General features: G+C 43.9%; 1 protein-coding gene across 1 annotated transcript in view; it reads right to left on the minus strand.

Moving 5' to 3' along the window:
- LOC139383359 (PARK2 co-regulated) overlaps positions 1-22,038 on the minus strand; it is a 245,887-nt gene that overhangs the window by 93,566 nt on the left and 130,283 nt on the right. The gene's annotated exons all lie outside the window — the stretch shown is intronic.

A 22,038-nucleotide genomic window follows, 5' to 3' on the forward strand; every position in this document is an offset into this window, starting at 1 on the left:
ATTGGATTTAAAACATTTTGGATTGACTAAATTCGTAGGTGCAAATGTTTTTATTAAATGTATAATTTATCGCTCTAAAGTGCTCTTTTCTGTCAATTAAGAGCCAACTTTTTGTAGCATTTCAATCAAAGCGAACATACATTTTTTGGGGCATATATGTACATAGGTAGGGGCAAAGTGACTAGGCAACAGGATAGATAATAAGCCGTAGCAGCAGCGAGTCAAAAGTGTTGGTGCAAAGGGGGGTCAAAGCAGACAGTCCGGGTAGCTATTTGGCTTGGGGGTAGAAGCTGTTCAGGGTCTTGTTGGATCCAAACTTGGTGGACTGGTACTGATTGCTGTGCAGTAGCAGAGAGAACAGTCTATGACTTGGGTGGCTGTAGTCTTTGACAATTCTTAGGGCAGTTGACATACCAAGCGGTGATGCAGCCAGTCAAGATGCTCTCAATGGTGCAGCTGTGTTGGTGTGTGTGTGGACCATGGTAGTTCCTTAGTGATGTGGACACAGCGGATCTTGAAGGTCTCGACCCGCTCCAAAACAGCCCTGACGATGTGGATGGGGACAAGCTCGGGCACTCCGTTTCCTGTAGTCCACGATCAGCTCCTTTGTCTTGCTGACGTTGAGGGAAAGGTTGTTGTACTGGCACAACACTGCCAGGTCACTGACCTCCTCCCTATAGGCCGTCTCATCGTCGTCTGTGATAAGGCCTACTTGTCGTCAGCAAACTTGATGATGGTGTTGGAGCCGTGTGCGGCCAGACAGTTGTGGCTTAACAGGGAGTACAGGAGGGGATTAAGCACGCACCCCTGAGGGGCCACCGTGTTGAGGGTTAGCGTGGATAATGTGTTGTTGCCTACTCTTACCACCTGGGGCGGCCTGTCAGTAAGTACCGGATCTAATCGCAGATGGAGGTCCTAAGCTTGGAGATGAGCTTAGAGGGCACTATGGTGTTGAACGCTGAGCTGTAGTCAATGAACAACATTAAATGGCCAAATGTATGTTGACACATGCTTGTCAAAACATCTCATTCCAAAATCATGGGTATTAATATGGTGTTGGTCCCCCCTTTGCTGCTATAACAGCCTCCAATCTTCTGGGAAGGCGTTCCACTAGATGTTGGAACTGCCGTGGGGACTTGCTTCCATTCAGCCAGAAGAGCATTAGTGAAGTCGGGCACTGATATTGGGCGATTAGGCCTGGCTCGCAGTCGGCATTCCAATTCCTCCCAAAGGTGTTCGATGGGGTTGAGGTCTGGGCTCTGTGCAGGCCAGTCAAGTTCTTCCACAACAATCTCGACAAACCATTTCTGTACAGACCTCACTTTGTGCATGGGGGCATTGTCATGCTGAAACATGAAAGGGCCTTGCCCAAACTGTTGCCACAAAGTTGGAAGAACAGATTATTCTAGAATGTTATTGTATGCTGTAACATTAAGATTTCCCTCCACTGGAACTAAGGGACTTAGCCTGAACCATTAAAAACAGCCCCAGACCATTATTTCTCCTCCACCAAACTTTACAGTTGGCACTATGCATTTGGACAGGTAGCGTTCTCCTGGCATCCGCAAAAGCCAGATTCGCCCATCGGACTGCCAGATTGTAAAGCGTGATTCATCACTCCAGAGAATGCATTTCCACTGCTCCAGAGTCCAATGGCGGTGAGCTTGACACCACTCCAGCCGACGCTTGGAATTGACGGTGATCTTAGGTTTGTGTGCGGCTGCTCGGCTATGGAAATCCATTTCATGAAGCTCTCGACAAACAGTTATTGTGATGAAGTTGCTTCCAGAAGCAATTTGAGTGAGTGAGTGTTGCAACCGAGGACAGATTATTTTTTTACTCACTATGCGCTTCAGCGCTCGGCGGTCCCGTTCTGTGAGCTTTTGTGGCCTACCACTTCGCGGTGGAGCCGTAGTTGCTCCTAGTTGTTTCCACTTCACAATAACAACACTTACAGTTGACCGGGGCAGCTCTGACATGTATTCCAAAATAAATAAGGAAATACAGTCAGGCACCATATTACTACTACAAGACAAAACATATTTCTCAATCAAGCATGATGGTCTTGTAAGTGTAAAAGCAAAGCTTGCTTTCATGTAATAAAAAAAGTTTGAAAAGGTAGTGGAATGGGATTAGCGTGGTGTGTGAAGAATGCAATACTTTAACTTGTATGCGGTACAAATCACATTGTTGTGGGGGCACCTCCTCTAAGAGCATGAATTAGGCTGTTTGAGAAGGTTTTGAATCCTAAGCAACCTGCATACACATTGTTTGAAGTACAATAGACCACAGGGTTCTCCCCAAAGAATGTAAGAGGGTGCACTGCGTCACCTTTGGACTGGCTGCACCACGAAGTCAAAAACAAAGTTGTATTATTTATTGACTTTATTTGTCATAATTTAAGGCTAGGGACCACACCTAAATTGAATATTTTGGGCTCTAGATTGCAGAAATGGCAGTTCCAGGTGTTCATAAAACGCAAAAATCTCTAAATCCAAAGGTCACTACCCCTCTCCTAATGAAACCCAAAGTGGGTAGTACTGTAACATGATACACCATAGCTCAGCTAACCCGTTCAGGGCGATAGAGCGTAACAAGGCTCAAGATTCAAGGGATGGTTATTTCATGTTCATGAATGTTGCATTTGACCTAATGAAACCCACAGCGGATGGTAACTGTGGCAAGTTTAGGAGGTTACGGGTGCATTCAGGTGCTGCGCGTTCGTAAATGCGTCGGTTATTCTGCGCACAATACTCACACTTACATACGCATGTGCATCTAGCTCCACACCATCTGTTGGAACACACCCACTCACCCCCACATACACACATACATACATACACACCCACCCACCCCACCCCCCCGTTCAGCTGAACCTGTCCCCTGGCTGCTGCTGCGGACAGGAGGCGGGTCACGGGGTCAGCTCTTAACTGCTACATCTCAGAGTGGTGGTGTAACAGAGCCATCAGAGCCTCCCAGGCTTGAGCTGCCCACCCCGGAGAGGAAGACTGAGTCGCTGCCCGCCCGGCAAAAACCACCATCGCCCACAGCCTGCCTGGCCGGCTGGCTGGGGGAAGACAGAGAGCCAGACAGGTAGACAAAGAAAGAGAGGAAGGGGGTGGGTGTGTGTGAGCGTGCATGCGTGCTTGTGTCTGAGTCTTGTCGGGGGGTGTTATCGTCGCTGGCCACATTCCACAGCGGAAGATAAAGGAGGGCAAATTAACTAGATCACAGGGAGGGTGTCAGTGACAAATGGGGGACGAGGGACCAACACCTCAGCGATAAGAGGAGAAAATAGTCATAACAGCTGAGTGAAAAACACACAGCCTAGCCCGCAAGAAACTTTGCCAGCATTGAGCACCAAGATGCTATTTGGCTGTTGTTGATCCATCGTTAGCATGATAGCATCTGTTGTCTGGCCTTTTGGATCATAATGAATAAGATCATATAGACAGAACAACCTGATCCTAGATCAGCACTCCTACTCTGAGACGTTTTGTGAATACAGATTTCCACTGGGCAAAAGATGGTTGAATCAAGGTAGAATCATTTCAACCCCCAAAAACTATGTGATGACGTTGAATCGATGTGGAAAACGGATTGAATTTGCAAAAAGTCATCAACATCAGGGGATTTCATATGTTTTCACCTAAATCCAATGATATGGTAACATTTGTATCTAGCAAAGGTCGAAGGAATTGTCCGTAGAGCTCCTAGACAGGATTGTGTCGAGGCACAGATCTGGGGAAGGGTACCAAATCATTTCTGCTGTATTCAAATTCCCCAAGAACACAGTGGTCTCCATCATTCTTAAATGGAAGAAGTTGGGAACCACCAAGACTCTTCCAAGAGCTGGCTGCCCGACCAAACTGAGCAATCGGGGAGAAGGGTCATGGTCAGGGAGGTGACCAAGAACCCGATGGTCACTGACATAGCTCCAGAGTTCCTCTGTGGAGATGGAGAACCTTCCAGAAAGACAACCATCTCTGCAGCACTCCACCTATCAGGACTTTATGGTAGAGTGGCCAAAGGGAAGCCACTCCTCAGTAAACGGCACATCACTTGGAGTTTGCCAAAAGGCACCTAAAGGACTTTCAATCATGAGAAACAAGATTATCTGTTCTGATGAAACCAGACTGGGACGAAGGTTCTCCTTCCAACAGGACAACAACAACAGGACAACGACCTTATGCACAGCCAAGACAATGCAGGAGTGGCTTTGGGACAAGTCTCTGAATGTCCTTGAGTGGCCCAGCCAGAGCCCGAACCCGATCGAACATCTCTGGAGAGACCTGAAAATAGCTGTGCAGCGACGCTCCCCATCCAACCTGACAGAGCTTGAGAGGATCTGCAGAGAAGAATGGGAGAAACTCCCCAAATACAGGTGTGCCAAGCTTGTTGCGTCATACCGAAGAAGACTCAAGGCTGTAATCGCTGCCAAAGGTGCTTCAACAAAGTCCTGAGTAAAGGGTCTGAATACTTATGTAAAAGTCATATTTCATTTTTTTTATACATTTGCAAAAAACTATAAAATTCTGTTTTGCTTTGTCATTATGGGGTATTGTGTGTAGATTGACGAGGGAAAAAACGATTTAATCAATTTGAGAATAAGGTTGTAAGGAAACAAAATGTGGAAAAAAGGGGTCTGAATACTTTCCGAATGCACTGTAATTCAAAACTAGACTTTGAACTGACGCCTGTGCCCAGAAATGGTAAAATGCCTGGTGTAGCTGCTGAAGAAGAATCTATGGAGGCTCACTTAGTTTGGCTTGCTTATCAGTGACAGGAAGTGTTGGTGCTGCTATTTCTGACATTGGTGTGGCTGATAGATCGAGGTGCCTGGAGAATCTGTGTAAAGCTTCCCACACCTGCACTAAATGACGTGTCGGAGGGAGGAGCTAATGCAGGGTTCCCACCTGTGATTGGCCCTTGACCTCATCACCTGATAACTTCATCAAAGTTGGACCGAAGAAGTCAAATCTCTTCAACTATACTGAACAAAAATATAAACGCAACATGCAAGAGTTTCAAAGATTTTACTGAGTTACAGTTCATATGAGGAAATTAAAATGAATTGATTAGGCCCTAATCTATGGATTTCACATGACTGGGAATACAGATATGCATCTGTTGGTCACAGATATCTTTAAAGAAATGGGCAACACAATGGGCCTCAGGATCTCATCAAAGCATTTCTGTGCATTAAAATTGCCATCGATAAAATGCAATTGTGTTCATTATCCGTGGCTTATGCCTGCCCATACCATAACCCCACCGCCACCATGGGGCACTCTGTTCACAGCGGTGACATCAGCAAACCGCTCGCCCTCACAACGCCATATTTGTGGTCTTCGGTTGTGAGGCCAGTTGGACATACTGACAAATTCTCTAAAGTGAAGTTGGAGGCGGCTTATGGTAGAGAAATTAACATTACATTCTCTGTCAACAGTTCTGGTGGACATTCCTGCAGTCAGCATACCAATTGCATGCTCCCTCAAAACTTGAGACGTCTATGGCATTGTGTTGTGTGACAAAATGTCACATTTTAGAATGTTATTTTATTATCCCCAGCACAAGGTGCACCTGTGTAATGATCATTCTCTTTAATCAGCTTTTTTGATATGCCACACCTGTCAGGTGGATGGATTATCTTGGCAAAGGAAAAATGCTCACTAACAGGGATGTAAACAAATTTGTGCACAACATTTAAGCTTTTTGTGCATATGGAACATTTCTGGGATCTTTCATTTCAGCTCATGAAACATGGGACCAACACTTTACATATTGCGTTTATATTTTTGTTCAGTGTAGATAGAAGTTTGTAAATAGCTAACGGAGTTCTCCGACCATAGGTATAAAATCCACCCATCATGGACGCATTGACCTGAATAGGGATGCCCATTCTAGTAATTATATTTCTAACTCTCTCTCTTGAAAGAACTCTACAGTGATTTCAGAAAGTATCCATACCCCTTGACTTATTCCACATTTTGTTGTGTTACAGCCTGAATTCAAAATGGATAAGCATTTTTTTAACTGCCCATCTACACACAATACCCCATTATGATAAAGTGAAAACATGTTTTTAGCACTTTTAATACAGAATTAAATACAGAAATATTTATTCTACCACAGATTGGTAAAAAACCTGTTTAGCACAGCTAAGCCTATGACACGAAAATGGCCATCTTGTTTCTATTCAATCTGAGAAATCCCTGCACATCCAGTGTCCCATCAGCCCAAGCCAGGCAATTCATTAACTTGATCTCCACTGTAAAAAGCATCTAGACAATATTTCCCCTTGCTTCTAGCCAACCATTTGGTTTGCAACAACAGGAGTTTGTAAAAATGTTGTGTCTGTCTCTAGACATTTGCAACATTGTTTCAATATTTAAATTTGATTTCTACTGTCCTATTGAGAATGAATCACCGTGTCAGAATGAGACAGACATCTTTTCTCAGCCAGTCAAAATCATGAATCAGCATCATTTGTATGGATATATACAAAGGAATGTCAATAGAAAAAGAGGTCAAACGACATGAAATGCAGAAAGTTTGCTGTCTTACCAGCTGTGTTAGCTGTGTAGTTGCCTAGCTCCCCTGAACAGTGTCCTGACGAGAGAGCACATTTTCTATGCCAGGCGAAATCGTACATCATTGGCTCATTGCTATGGATGTATCCAAAACAGCCTTAACAAATGCAAATGCAGCTACAGTGGTTCGCACTTAAAAAGTTGCAGCTTACTGCAGCACAGCTTGCATCGTGACGCAGAATTCTATAGCACGTTATTTAAGTGTGAACCACTGGTACCATTAATGCTAGTAAGTGCTAGTTTGACCACCAGAAGGCATCGTTGAGAAGCATTTGATAGCCTTCAATAGTGGCTGTACTAGAGAATGCAGGCACGAGGGAGACCGGGGTTCAATTCCCGACGGGGAGGAAGGAATAGGCTGTCCTTGTAAATAAAAAATTGTTCTCAACTGATTCCATGTGCGTTATTTCATAGTTGTGATGTCTTCACTATTATTCTACAATGTAGAAAATAGTAAAAATTAAGAAAAACCCTGGAATGAGTAGGTGTGTCCAAACTTTTGACTGGTACTTGCTTAATTAATTAGATTAATATTATATGGTGTTTCTATTCCAAGAAAAATGAAAAACCCTCTGGGTTTCCGTTAGGTTGGAACTAAAATATGTCGCTGTCCAACGTGACGGTCGGGAGTACAGTACTGGGCTATTTAACTTCTTTGGGGTAGGGGGCAGTATTGGGTAGCTTGGATGAAAAACGTGCCCAAATTAAGCTGCCTGCTACTCAGCCGTAAAAGCTAGAATATGCATGTAATTAGTACATTTGGATAGAAAATACTCTGAAGTTTCTAAAACTGAATGATGTCTGTGAGTATAACAGAATTCATATGGCAGGCAAAAATCTGAGAAAAAAATCCAACCAGGAAGTGGGAAATCTGAGGTTTGTATTTTTTCAACTCAGCCCCCATTGAAGATACAGTGGGATATTAGTTATGTTTCACTTCCCAAGGCTTCCACTAGATGTCAACAGTATTTAGAAACTGTTTTGAGGATTCTACTCTAAAGGCGGGGCTCATAAGAGCTCTTTGAGTGAGTGGTCTGGCAGAGTGCCACAGCCTCGGTCTGGTGGGCTCACGTGAAAGGTAGCTACGTTCCACTTCATTTGTACAGACAAAGAAATTGTCTGGTTGGAACATTAATGAAGTTTTATGTTAAAAACATCCTAAAGATTGATTCCATACTTAGTGGACATTATCGAACAAATCAAACATTTATGGTGAAACTGGGATTCCTGGGAGTGCATTCTGATGAAGATCCTCAAAGTTAAGTGAATATTTAAAATGCTATTTCTGAGTAATGTTGACTACCCAATATGGCGGGTATCTTTTTGGCTGCTTTGTTGTCTAAAGGCTGTACTCAGATTATTGCATGATTTGCTTTCTCCGTAAAGTTTTTTAAAAATCTGACACAGCGGTTGCATTAAGGAGAATTGTCAATGTTTATTATGAGTATTTCTGTAATTTGATGTGGCTCTCTGCACAATCACCGCATGTTTTAGAACTACTGAATGTAACGTGCCAATGTAAACTCTGATTTTTTTATATAAATATGAACTTTATCAAACAAAACATACATGTATTGTCTAACATGAAGTCCTATGAGTGTCATATGATGAAAATCATCAAAGGTTAGTGATTAATTTTATCTCTATTTGTGCTTTTTGTGACTCCTCTCTTTGGCTGGAAAAGTGGCTGTGTTTTTCTGTGGCTTGGTGGTGACCTAACATAATCGTTTGTGGTGCTTTCGCTGTAAATCCTTTTTGAAATCAGACAGTGTGGCTGGATTAATGCTAATTATATCTTTAAAATGGTGCAAAATACTTGTATGCTTGAGGAAAATTTAATATTGAGATTTTTGTTGTTTTGAATTTGGAGACCTGCACTTTCACTGGCTGTTGCGGGGGGGTTACGCTAGCGGAACGGGGTTCCACAGGTTAACTAAATAATTCCTGTGTCGTGCAGGCACGCAGGAGACCAGGGTTATATTCCATGACGGGGAGGAAAGAGGAGGTTGTCCTTGTAAATAAGAATTTGTTCTTAACTGACTTGCCTAGTTAAATAGAGGTTACACTAAGAGCATAACATGTCTACACCCTAATTTTCTAATTCTAGTCTAACCAATACCCAAACGGAGATTCAGTGAAATAAAAATCTTGTTGATTTATCAGGACCAGTCCCCAATCTTGTCTCAGAGCAGCACGAAACGGTACTAAAATAGTTGTAGTCTATTGCTTCAAATCCAATTGCTTCTAGCTTCAATATGCTCTTTAAATAAATAAGTCCACCACTTTTAACAGCACATTACTCAACACTAGTGAGACTAATGTCGCCTACGGTAGACCTACAGTACATCGAAAAATATGACGTGACTCTCCACCAATAATTACATATAGAGGATTGGAGGATATTTCTGTAATTCAGTGATATTTATTCCAATAGTAATTCGTTATGGATCCATAACTAAATAAACATCGGCATTTTGAAAGAGTATTTCTTAAAAAGCATAAGATGCCATTATTAGTTACATTGTTTTAGTTTAAATGTGCAGACTGACACTAAGAACAGAACAGCAGGAACATTTCCCAAGTCAGCACCATTATTAGTGCAATGCTCCTTAATGTGTTGCCAGTGTGGCGGGGTGGGGTTCCACCCTACCTCCCCCTTCTTCCTCCTCCCTTCCCCATGGGCTAGGTCGGTCTTCTGTGGGCGGCTCTGCGGCCCATCCGGTGCCAGCTGCCCTCCTGACTTGAACCTCGCTCGCTTTTCAGCTGGAGTTCTCTGTAAGGCAATCCCATTGTGCGCCACTCGGCAGACATGAACAATATGACATATATACATTGTCCTGCTAATAACATTCTCTGTGAGAATATCCAACGGGCTTTTATGTAATTATAAATGAATAATAATAATAACAATAATCGCTTTGTTTAAAAAAATTACATTTTGGTGATGATTTCGTTTTCAAATAATGTAAAATGAGCGCGTAATGTCTGCTTCCAACTCACACTCTCAAACACCTAGATCCCCTAAACGCAGCTCACTCTCCAGATCCCAATCACCTGAATTCTGATCACCTGTTCACACACCTGTATGTCATTATCACACACTATTTAGTTCAGTTCTTTGCACCCCATCACTGTGAGGTATTGTTTGTTTTGTGACACACTTCTATTCGGAGCTCTGTTTTTCCCCATAATTTAATCCTTCCGTGTATTCTAGTTTTTGCCTGCCTCACTAACGACGCCTTTTGCCTATTCCCTGCCTGTACTTTAGCCTATCGGATTTCCTGTTATCAACCTATTGCCTGACCTTCCGGACGACGCTACTAGCCTTTTCCCTGCCTGTACTGTTGCACTTTTGGACCCCCTGTGTATGACCTTCTGCCTGCCCCTGGACCCAGCTACCTGCCTCCTCCTGTGGTCCTTTGCAATAAACACCTGCTGCGCCCTGCGCTTGAAACCAGCACTCTGTCTCCCCTCGTGTTCATTACAGAGCGAGGAAAAATACAATTTTTGAACATGGGGTGAGACATTGTTACTAATTTGTAAATAAAGCCACTTTGTTATTTAGAAATATTTATGTTTTTAGAGGGAGAGAAACCAAAAACCTACAATCATCTCATGGGTCTCCCAGTTGAGGGCAGCACGGGTATTGAACCAGCATCTGTAGCAACACAGCTTGCACTGTTATGCAGTGTCTTAAACAGTTGCACCACTCAGCCGCTGAATAACGTGACCGGTCGGGAGTGGCCTACAGTATTACAGTAAGACCAAAATCAAATAATAAAAACCTTAGTGTAACAACAGTTTTAGTAAGTAACACTGAAGTTGTGCACAATTATCAGTTTCTATTTAGGTCTATGTCGCCAATTCATTGACAGTTAGTGACACAGTAGGACCCAAAAGCGCAATCAGTGCACTAACGCTCTCTTGCGCTGGTCTGGAGCAATGAAGTGGTGACGCAGGGTACCGTACTAAACCACAAATGACCTCTAAGTCCCGCAGCATAATTGCAAAACTTTTAGTGGAGCAACCACTGTATTTTGCTGTTATTATAGCTTCACTGTTTGACCAAACTGCATTAGTCATAGTTCGCTAGCTAGAAAGCATGGGATAAGAGAAACATTTAGAACGAACGACTGGGTCGTGTCCATAGATATAGAACAAAAATACTTAATGACTGGGTCGCGTCTTTGGCAACCTAACCAGAATGAACGGCCTGTCGGCTTGGCTAGCAACCATGTGTCAGGAGTCGGGACTAGGTCTATATTTTCGTTGAGCGATGAAATACACTGCTCAAAAAAATAAAGGGAACACTAAAATAACACATCCTAGATCTGAATGAATGAAATATTCTTATTAAATACTTTTTTCTTTACATAGTTGAATGTGCTGACAACAAAATCACACAAAAATTATCAATGGAAATCAAATTTATCAACCCATGGAGGTCTGGATTTGGAGTCACACTCAAAATTAAAGTGGAAAACCACACTACAGGCTGATCCAACTTTGATGTAATGTCCTTAAAACAAGTCAAAATGAGGCTCAGTAGTGTGTGTGGCCTCCACGTGCCTGTGTGACCTCCCTACAACGCCTGGGCATGCTCCTGATGAGGTGGCGGATGGTCTCCTGAGGGATCTCCTCCCAGACCTGGACTAAAGCATCCGCCAACTCCTGGACAGTCTGTGGTGCAACATCCATGTTGGTGGATGGAGCGAGACATGATGTCCCAGATGTGCTCAATTGGATTCAGGTCTGGGGAACGGGCGGGCCAGTCCATAGCATCAATGCCTTCCTCTTGCAGGAACTGCTGACACACTCCAGCCACATGAGGTCTAGCATTGTCTTGCATTAGGAGGAACCCAGGTCCAACCGCACCAGCATATGGTCTCACAAGGGGTCTGAGGATCTCATCTCGGTACCTAATGGCAGTCAGGCTACCTCTGGCGAGCATATGGAGGGCTGTGCGGCCCCCCAAATAAATGCCACCCCACACCATGACTGACCCACCGCCAAACCGGTCATGCTGGAGGATGTTGCAGGCAGCAGAACGTTCTCCACGGCGTCTCCAGACTCTGGACGTCGGGCCCTCATACCACCCTCATGGAGTCTGTTTCTGACCGTTTGAGCAGACACATGCACATTTGTGGCCTGCTGGAGGTCATTTTGCAGGGCTCTGGCAGTGCTCCTCCTTGCACAAAGGCGGAGGTAGTGGTCCTGCTGCTGGGTTGTTGCCCTCCTACGGCCTCCTCTACGTCTCCTGATATACTGGCCTGTCTCCTGGTAGCGCCTCCATGCTCTGGACACTACGCTGACAGACACAGCAAACCTTCTTGCCACAGCTCGCATTGATGTGCCATCCTGGATGAGCTGCACTACCTGAGCCACTTGTGTGGGTTGTAGACTCCGTCTCATGCTACCACTAGAGTGAAAGCACCGCCAGCATTCAAACGTGACCAACCAGGAAGCATAGGAACTGAAAAGTGGTCTGTGGTCCCCACCTGCAGAACCACTCCTTTATTGGGGGTGTCTTGCTAATTGCCTATAATTTCCACCTGTTGTCTATTCCATTTGCACAACAGCATGTGACATTTATTGTCAATCAGTGTTGCTTCCTAAGTGGACAGTTTGATTTCACAGAAGTGTGATTGACTTGGAGTTACATTGTGTTGTTTAAGTGTTCCCTTTATTTTTTTGAGCAGTGTAGTAGCCTATGAATACATGAATCAAAATAATAATTTTTATTTCATTGGTAACCCGTTGTATAAAAGCAATTGTACACTCAAGGTTGTGCAAAATTACTTTTTTAGTACCTATGACCGCAGCACAGCTGTACTAAAAAAGTTGTTTAGCATACCCTCTCTTGCTTTAATTTGACGTATGTATTCACACCCCTGAGTCAATACATGTTATATTCACCTTTGGCAGTAATTAAAGCTGTGAGTCTTTAGCACACCTGGATTGTGCAATATTTGTCCATTATTCTTTTTAAAAATTGTTAAAGCTCTCTCACTTGGTTTTTGATCATTGCTAGACAACCATTTTCAAGTCTTGCCATAGATTTAAGTCAAAACTGTAACTCGGCCAATCAGGAACATTCACTGTCTTCTTGGTAAGCAACTCCAGTGTAGATTTGGCCTTGTGTTTTAGGTTATTGTCCTGCTTAATGATGAATTCATCTCACAGGGGTGGTGGAAAGCAGACTGAACCAGGTTTTCCTTTAGGATTTTGCCTGTGCTTAACTCCATTCCGTTTCTTTTTTATCCTAAAAACTCTCCAGCCCTTAACGATACAAGCATGCCAATAACATGATGCAGCCACCACTATGCTTGAAAATATTGAGAGTGGTATTCAGTAATGTGTTGTATTGGATTTGCACCAAACATAACACTTTGTATTCAGGACAAATTGAATTGCTTTGACACATTTTTTGTAGTACCACTTTAGTGCCTGGAATATTTTTTATTCTGTACAGGCTTCCTTCTTTTCACTCTGTTAATTAGGTTAGTATTGTAGAGTAACTACGATGTTGTTGATCCATCCTCAGTGTTCTTCTATCACAGCCATTAAACTCTGTAACTGTTTTAAAGTCCCCATTGACCTCATGGTTTCCTTCCTCTCCGACAAATGAGTTAGGAAGGACGCCTGTATCTTTGTGGTGACTGGGTGTATTGATACACCATCCAAAGTGTAAATAATAACTTCACCATGCTCAAAGGGGTATTCAATGTCTACTTTTAGGAGGCATTGGAAAACCTCCCTGGTCTGTGTGGTTGAATCTGTGTTTGAAATTCACTGCTCGACTGCGGGACCTTACATGTATCTGTATGTGTGGGGTACAGAGATCATATTAAACATGATTATTGCACACATAGTGAGTCCATGCAACTTATTATGTGACTTGTTAAGCACATTTTTACTCTTGAACTTATTTAGGCTTGCCATAAAAGTGATTGAACACTTACTGGCTCCAGACATTTCAGCTTTTAAACATTTGGGGAAAAAATGATTCCACATTGACATTATGGAGTATTGTGCGTGAGCCAGTGACAAAACAATCTCAATATAATCCATTTTAAATTCAGGCTGTAACACAACAAAGTGTTGAAAAAGTTAAGGGGTGTCAATACTCTCTGAAGGCACTGTAAATAACTGCTGTTCCTGAAAAGAGAGGAATTTGCTGGATGACGGACTACATTGCTCCCTCATAAGGAATGTTTGTTGCATCCCATTAGGGATGAGATTCATCACAGCAAGCAAACAAGAGAGCCGTGCAAATTGCATCTGTGATTTTCTGCACTACCCTAAACCCCGTCATCACACACGCGCGCGCACACACACACACACACACACACACACACACACACACACACACACACACACACACACACACACACACACACACACACACACAAACAGAGCTGATTCAGAAAACAAAGTGCTGCATCAAGTATTATAATGCATCATCTCCACCATAATAACTCATCATTGTTAACTTCCCTTTGAAACATTACAGTGTCAGCTGCAATGGCTGCTTGCAGCAAGTCAAACATAAGCCTAGTTATATTGCGTATCTGAGAATGGAGACATGCATAAATTCCTTCTTTATTTAGCATCCGGGCCACTCTCACAGCCACAGGTCAAGACCATGCACATTTCCAAGAGTGAGATAGGGTGACCTGGTAGTCAAAGGACACCTAAAGACCCCAACGGGGCTGCCCAGGGAGATGCCAGGGCCTACCTCAACCCCAACCCAAAGCTCTGTCCTTTGAAGTGTATGGACAGGGACCGGGAGGGGGGGGCAGAGAGGGACATGGAAACAGAGCTCTGCTGTGTTAGATAGCTGGGGGGACCACACAAAGAGGAGACTTGTGGCCGGGGGGCTGGCAGCCCTGATAAAGGGGACAGTGTGTTGAGACACTGAGAAAGGAGCCAGAGACAGAAAGCTGGCGGTGGCACTCTCTCGCCTCTCGCCCACCACCACCACAGCAGCCAACAGCTGCACATGGGGGACACAAGATGTCCTTTCATGGCGTACCCTCCCCACACCCAAACGTCCCCCCTCCCCTTCCCTTTCCATATCCCACCCACCGTCGCTCTGTCCAGACTCCAGCTGCGGACACTGAGCTCTGTTGTGGCTGGCTGGGGAGATGAGCGAGGGGGGAGGGGATGCTACTGCTGGAATGGGGGGGGTTAGGCCCAGTAGTAGTGAGTTATGGTGTGGGAGCGTTGTGGGAAAGAGGTTACCAGTCAACCACAGACTGAAGTCTTTTGTGCCTTGTGTTTTGTAGAATCTGTGCAATGCGTTTGATTAATGTAGCTTCTATCTTGTGGATCGTTGCATTTTTGTTCAGAATGATTGAATTATGTGCGTGACAAAGCAAGCCGGAGGTGGGAAACACATTAGATCACGGATGGGCTTTGATGAATCAAAAATAAAACTATGCCGCACAAAGGGAAGACTTCAATAGATGACAGTGAACTTGAAACGTCAAAGAACAAACTGCAAAGTAATAGGCTTAAGTAGTGCATAGAGAGTGATTCATACATTTCCAATTCAGAGCTTTGAGTATTGCGATAGTGATAGGGGTTCATGAAAAGATGACTCTACCATTGCGTCAAACTTCATAGAAGTAGCCCAGTGAGCACCTTTAAGAAAGGTATTTTCAACGTCCTTTCCACCAAAAATAGCTATTTTCAACACCTTTTCAATGTCTTGTGCTCATCGTGAGGCTTGTTAATGTGTACAGTGTTCAGTACATCAACAGCAATATTCTAACGCAGCGGGTCACCAAGACTGGTCCAGTAGGAAGCTCTTCAGGCTGTGTATACAACCCATCAAGTGCTCATCACCACCTTGATAGGTTAAAAGCCTGCACTTGTTTTTCGAATAGAGTGGAAGCAATCTTCCGTGTTGATCTGGTAAAATTCTCATACAGTAGTGTATGCGTTTGACAGCGTCCCAAATGGCACCCTATTGCCTGCTGTATATAGTGCACTACTTTTGACCAGAGCTCCAAGGTCAAAAGTACTGCACTATAAAGGGAATAGGGTACCATTTGGGACGCTGCCCTGGATTTCCTAAAAAGTAGGCCTATGACAAGCGTTAATGGGTTGCCAGCAAGCCTGGAATTTCGAGATTTTAGTGGCAAGACCATGTGGACTTCAAGAGGTGCCCAATCTGCCAGGGCACGAAGACCATCTGTAACGATGGTCGTCGGGAGAAGGAGAGGAGGACCAAAGTGCAGCGTGTACCACGCTGTATCCATAAAACTTTGAATCATACAAAAACAACAAAACGATAAACAAACAGTTCTGACAGGTGCAACAAACACGAACCAGAGAATAATCACCCACAACTAAAAAATGGGAATACAGGCTACCTAAGTATGGCTCTCAATCAAAGACAACGATAGACAGCTGCCTCTGATTGAGAACCATACCAGGCCAAACACATAGAAAAAGAATACCTAGACCTACAACATAGAATACCCACCCACATCACACCCTGACCCAACTAAAAATAGAAACACACAAAGCAATCTACGGTCAGGGCACCATCTGCTAGGGCACCAAGGCCATTAACCAAAATAACCAATTAAATTAATTTGAAAACCAAAAAACCCTAGCCATTATGTTAAGAGAAACATAAGTGTATGTAAATAAATAATTTGCCAGTCATATGTAGGTGATACAGTATCTGCGTATTGGCTAATAGCCTCACATGTCCACACCAATGCTAACGTGAGGGAGAAACCAGAAAATGTAGCCAAGCATTAAATTACATATATCTAGGCTTAACGCAAGCATTTCGCTACATTTCGCCACACAATAAAATTTGAATGCCAGCAATGTTTGACAAATATAATGTAGGGTAATTAATATTAATGTCTAAAGGCTTGATTCTGTTGACATACCTGAGGTACTGTTCGTTAGGAGAGAAAGGCCAGTGCCAGTTGTGCACCGCAACATCACACACCTTGCAATCTGAGTGGAGGCAGTCAACATTTTGAAACTGTTTAACCATAAATGTCATTGTTTAAAACCTGGATGTTTTTTTTTGTCATTTCATGGGTGTAACGTGTGCGCTGAGAGTCGGAAAGCAAGTTCAGGGAGTGAGCGTTTTAATAAATAAACGCAACTAAATACAAAACAAGAAACACAAACAACCCACAGACATGACACTGGAACAGAAACAGTGATGCCTGGGGAAGGAACCAAAGGGAGTGGCATATTTAGGGCAGGTGACAGTTGTGAACCACAACGAGCAGCCTGGTGACCTAGAGGCCGGAGAGGGAGCACACGTGACAATGGGGCATGTCTTACCTTGTTTCGAAGTAGATTAGCCAAACTCCGAACATTGGAATGTCGAAGGAATTATTTTAAATCAAATCAAATCAAATGTTATTTGTCACATACACATGGTTAGCAGATGTTAATGTGAGTGTAGCGAAATGCTTGTGCTTCTAGTTCCGACCATGCATTAATATCTAACAAGTAATCTAACCTAACAATTTCACAACAACTACCTTATACACACAAGTGTAAAGGAATGAATAAGGTTTGCACACACTGTTGCTGGTATTTTGGCCCATTCCTCCATGCAGATCTTCTCTAGAGCAGTGATGTTTTGGGGCTGTTGCTGGGCAACACAGACTTTCAACTCATTTTCTATGGGGTTGAGATCTGGAGACTGGCTAGGCCACTGCAGGACCTTGAAATGCTTCTTACGAAGCCACTCCTTCGTTGCCCGGGCGGTGTGTTTGGGATCATTGTCATGCTGAAAGACCCAGCCACGTTTCATCTTCAATGCCCTTGCTGATGGAAGGAGATTTTCACTCAAAATCTCACGATACATGGCCCCATTCATTGTTTCCTTTACACGGATCAGTCGTCCTGGTCCCTTTGCAGAAAAACAGCCCCAAAGCATGATGTTTCCACCCACATGCTTCACAGTAGGTATGGTGTTCTTTGGATGCAACTCATTATTCTTTGTCCTCCAAACACGACGAGTTGAGTTTTTACCAAAAAGTTATATTTTGGTTTCATCTGACCATATGGCATTAAGCAGGGGGACACGTCTGGCACTGCAGGATTTGAGTCCCTGGCGGCGTAGTGTGTTACTGATGGTAGGCTTTGTTACTTTGGTCCCAGCTCTCTGCAGGTCATTCACAAGGTCCCCCCGTGTAGTTCTAGGATTTTTGCTCACCGTTCTTGTGATCATTTTGACCCCACGGGGTGAGATCTTGTGTGGAACCCCAGATCGAGGGAGATTATCAGTGGTCTTGTATATCTTCCATTTCCTAATAATTGCTCCCACAGTTGATTTCTTCAAACCAAGCTGCTTACCTATTGCAGATTCAGTCTTCCCAGCCTGGTGCAGGTCTACAATTTTGTTTCTGGTGTGCTTTGACAGCTCTTTGGTCTTGGCCATAGTGGAGTTTGGAGTGTGACTGTTTGAGGTTGTGGACAGGTGTCTTTTATACTGATAACAAGTTCAAACAGGTGCCATCAATACAGTCGTAAAGAAGAAGTTACAGGTCTGGGAGAGCCAGAAATCTTGCTTGTTTGTAGGTGACCAAATACTTACTTTCCACCATAATTTGCAAATAAATTCATAAAAAATCCTGCAATGTGATTTTCTGGATTTTTTTTCTCTAATTTTGTCTGTCATAGTTGAAGTGTACCTATTATGAAAATTACAGGCCTCTCTCATCTTTTTAAGTGGGAGAACTTGCACAATTGGTGGCTGACTAAATAATTTTTTGCCCCACTGTACATATGAGGTGAGTAACGTAGGGTATGTAAACATATAAAGTGGCATTGTTTAAAGTGGCTAGTGATACATTTATTACATGCATTTTTCATTATTAAAGTGGCTAGAGATGAGTCAGTATGTTGGCAGCAGCCACTCAATGTTAGTGATGGCTGTTTAACAGTCTGATGGCCTTGAGATAGAAGCTGGTTTTCAGTCTCTTGGTCCCCGATTTGATGCACCTGTACTGACCTCGCCTTCTGGATGATAGCGGGGTGAACAGGCAGTGGCTCGGGTGGTTGTTGTCCTTGATGATCTTTTTGGCCTTCCTGTGACATCCTGTGGTGTAGGTGTCCTCGAGGGCAGGTAGTTTGCCCCCAGTGATGAGTTGTGCAGACCTCACTACCCCCTGCGAGCCTTACGGTTGTGGGTGGAGCAGTTGCAGTACCAGGCGGTGATACAGCCCGACAGGATGCTCTCGATTGTGCATCTGTAAAAGTTTGAGTGTTTTCGGTGTTTTCGGTTTTCTGTGTTTTAGTTTGTCTGGGAGCAAGACATCATGGTCCGCGACGGGGCTGGTTTTCCTTTTGTAGTTCGTGATTGAATGTTTAATAAGCACCCATTAACTTTTTCGACATTTTGTTGTGTTACAGCCTGGATTTAAAATGGATTAAATTGAGATTTGTTGTCACTGGCCTACACAAAATGCCATTGAAACCAGTAGGCTATTTCTCTCATGTTCTATTGGTTTTCAAATAACTTTCTTTCATTGTCCAGCAGCCGTTGTCCAGCACAATTCTAGTCATATTAGCAACACATGCTACAGTAGATACATCTTTAGATCTTCCCTCTTTTTACATTTCTAAAGGATATTTGAATCTCTGTCAAATGAAACTGCTCGCAATTGCAGTGGGCTTTTGAGAATGGTGTTTTCCAGCTAATTGCATTTTGGACCATTTGCGTGTATAACCTACTGCCGTGTGAACTTAACTTCGCTTATAATGTGAAGAAGCAATAGTTCATCAACATTTTAAGCTAAACGTTCTGATCGGTTGCATCAGTCTCATTGCTTTTAAATGTTTGTTCGATGTACAGTGGTTGTATGAATTTCAATCTATTGTCTCACAATGGTCCCAGAGTCTGTTTCGAATATTTCTTTCTGGCACAGAACGACAAGCTGACCAATAGAATATAAATGCCTCGGTATTCGCTAAGAATCCTGATGTGTCTGTCTTCACTTGTACTTCGTAGCTGTGATGCCTGAGACGGACCCGATCACGTGACGGGCATTGGCAAATAAGAATTTAGATATCTGAGAGAGCCATGTGAATGAGAGGTGTCTTCGGGAACATGGCGAGTGGCAGCCAGGAGAAGGGAATTATAATTATTATATTCAGCCTAAGGGCATAATGGCCACCATGGCCGCAAGGCATTTTTTTATGGGGCATTACGGCCACACAAGGGGGCATCCACGACCATGGTCGTCGATTCTGCCGGGAAATTCGAGGCCTGGATTCCAGTGTGTGTACTCTGCCTCAGCACTGGCCCCCTGTTAGAGGGGAGCAGGAGGAGCAGGGACCAGCCGAGCCAGGTGATAGGGGGCTGGGGATGGAATAATGAATGCCAGACCAGACCAGACCAGATGGAGGCAGCAGCCAACCCAGGCAGCAGGGCAGCTATCAGGCAGAGATAAACTATTCCTAGTGGGGCTCGCCAGCCCAACCGCTGCGCCCAAAATACACCCGTTCCAAAACGGTTTAGGGATTGATTTGACAGCTAATTTACAGAGGAGATTTGCATAAGGCCCCAGTGCTAATAAGACACCATTTTCTATCCTCCCTTTTGTCTTTCTTTCTATCTTTTTCTCCCCGTCTTTCCTTTTTTTCTCTCTTCTCCCCCGATGCTAAAATGGCAATGAGATAATGTAACCAAATTAAAGAGACAAGAGATTCAAATTGGATATTGATTAATAGACTAAAGCCCTGTGTTCAGGCCCTGTTTAAGCCCTGTGTTTAAGTGATTGATTCACAATGCCACTCTTCTTTCACATTCCACTGACGCCGGTGAATGACTGGCGTTTTGGGGATTGTCTGAGTCGAGCTGTCTGTCTGTCTCTCACCGTCCGGCTGTGAATGGGGCCGTGTCGACGCTTTGAGGCTTGACAGCGCCACACAAAGAGCCCTGCCTATCGAATGCCAATCTGGAGACGCCGTGTGTCACGTAGGATAGGGGTGGAGGCTTGGGGATCAGAAGGACGTTGGTTGTCCTCTAGTCTAAAGCCAATACATTGATGGGAAAAGGAAAAATGATGCATCTAGTTAGATGAAAGGGGATGAGCACGACTCAAGGTCAACTTTGATGGGATATGGGACATTCAGGGGATGTATGGACAAAAATAAGCTTTTATAGCGAGTAATAGTGAGCACACAGACATGCATGCACACGCAAAAAAAAAAGAAAGTCCATTAAAATGTTAATAGCGGCAGCTCTCTAACATCAAGCCTTTGATTCCTGGAAATGGATGGGAGCGGGAGCTCGCCCATAAACAAATCAATATACTTTGAAGAGATTCTTCAAAGTAGCCACCCTTTGTCTTTGTTTAACACTTTTTTTTGGTTACTACTTGATTCCATACGTGTTATTTCATAGTTTTGATGTCTTCACTATTATTCTACCATGTAGAAAAATAGTAAAAAAGACAGAGAGAAAAACCCTCGAATGAGTGGGCGTGTCCAAACTTTTGAATGGTGCTCTTTCATGCCGTCCCTAGGAGGGGTGCGTCACTTGAGTGGGTTGAGTCATTGATGTGATCTTCCTGTCTGGGTTGGCGCCCCCCTTGGGTTGTGCCGTGGCGGAGATCTTCGTGGGCTATACTCGGCCTTATCTCAGGATGGTAAGTTGGTGGTTGAAGATATCCCTCTAGTGGTGTGGGGGCTGTGCTTTGGCAAAGTGGGTGGGGTTATATCCTTCCTGTTTGGCCCTGTCCGGGGGTATCATCGGATGGGGCCACAGTGTCTCCTGACCCCTCCTGTCTCAGCCTCCAGTATTTATGCTGCAGTAGTTTATGTGTCGGGGGGCTAGGGTCAATTTGTTATATCTGGAGTACTTCTCCTGTCCTATCCGGTGTCCTGTGTGAATTTAAGTATGCTCTCTCTAATTCTCTCTTTCTCTCTTTCTTTCTCTCTCTCGGAGGACCTGAGCCCTAGGATCATGCCTCAGGACTACCTGGCATGACGACTCCTTGCTGTCCCCAGTCCACCTGGCCTTGCTGCTGATCCAGTTTCAACTGTAGTGCATGTGATTATTATTATTTGACCATGCTGGTCATTTATGAACATTTGAACATCTTGGCCATGTTCTGTTATAATCTCCACCCGGTACAGCCAGAAGAGGACTGGCCACCCCACATAGCCTGGTTCCTCTCTAGGTTTCTTCCTAGGTTTTGGCCTTTCTAGGGAGTTTTTCCTAGCCACCGTGCTTCTACACCTGCATTGCTTGCTGTTTGGGGTTTTAGGCTGGGTTTCTGTACAGCACTTTGAGATATCAGCTGATGTACGAAGGGCTATATAAATACATTTGATTTGATTTGACTGGCACTGTATATATTTAAATATATGTGGGATTGGAAACGATTCAGACAATCACATTGATGGAACCTACAATCTATCTGCAATAGTAAAGCTGATCTACCCC

This window comes from Oncorhynchus clarkii, chromosome 25 (genome assembly GCF_045791955.1).
Source record: "Oncorhynchus clarkii lewisi isolate Uvic-CL-2024 chromosome 25, UVic_Ocla_1.0, whole genome shotgun sequence".
In the NCBI taxonomy this organism is placed as follows: Eukaryota; Metazoa; Chordata; class Actinopteri; order Salmoniformes; family Salmonidae; genus Oncorhynchus; species Oncorhynchus clarkii.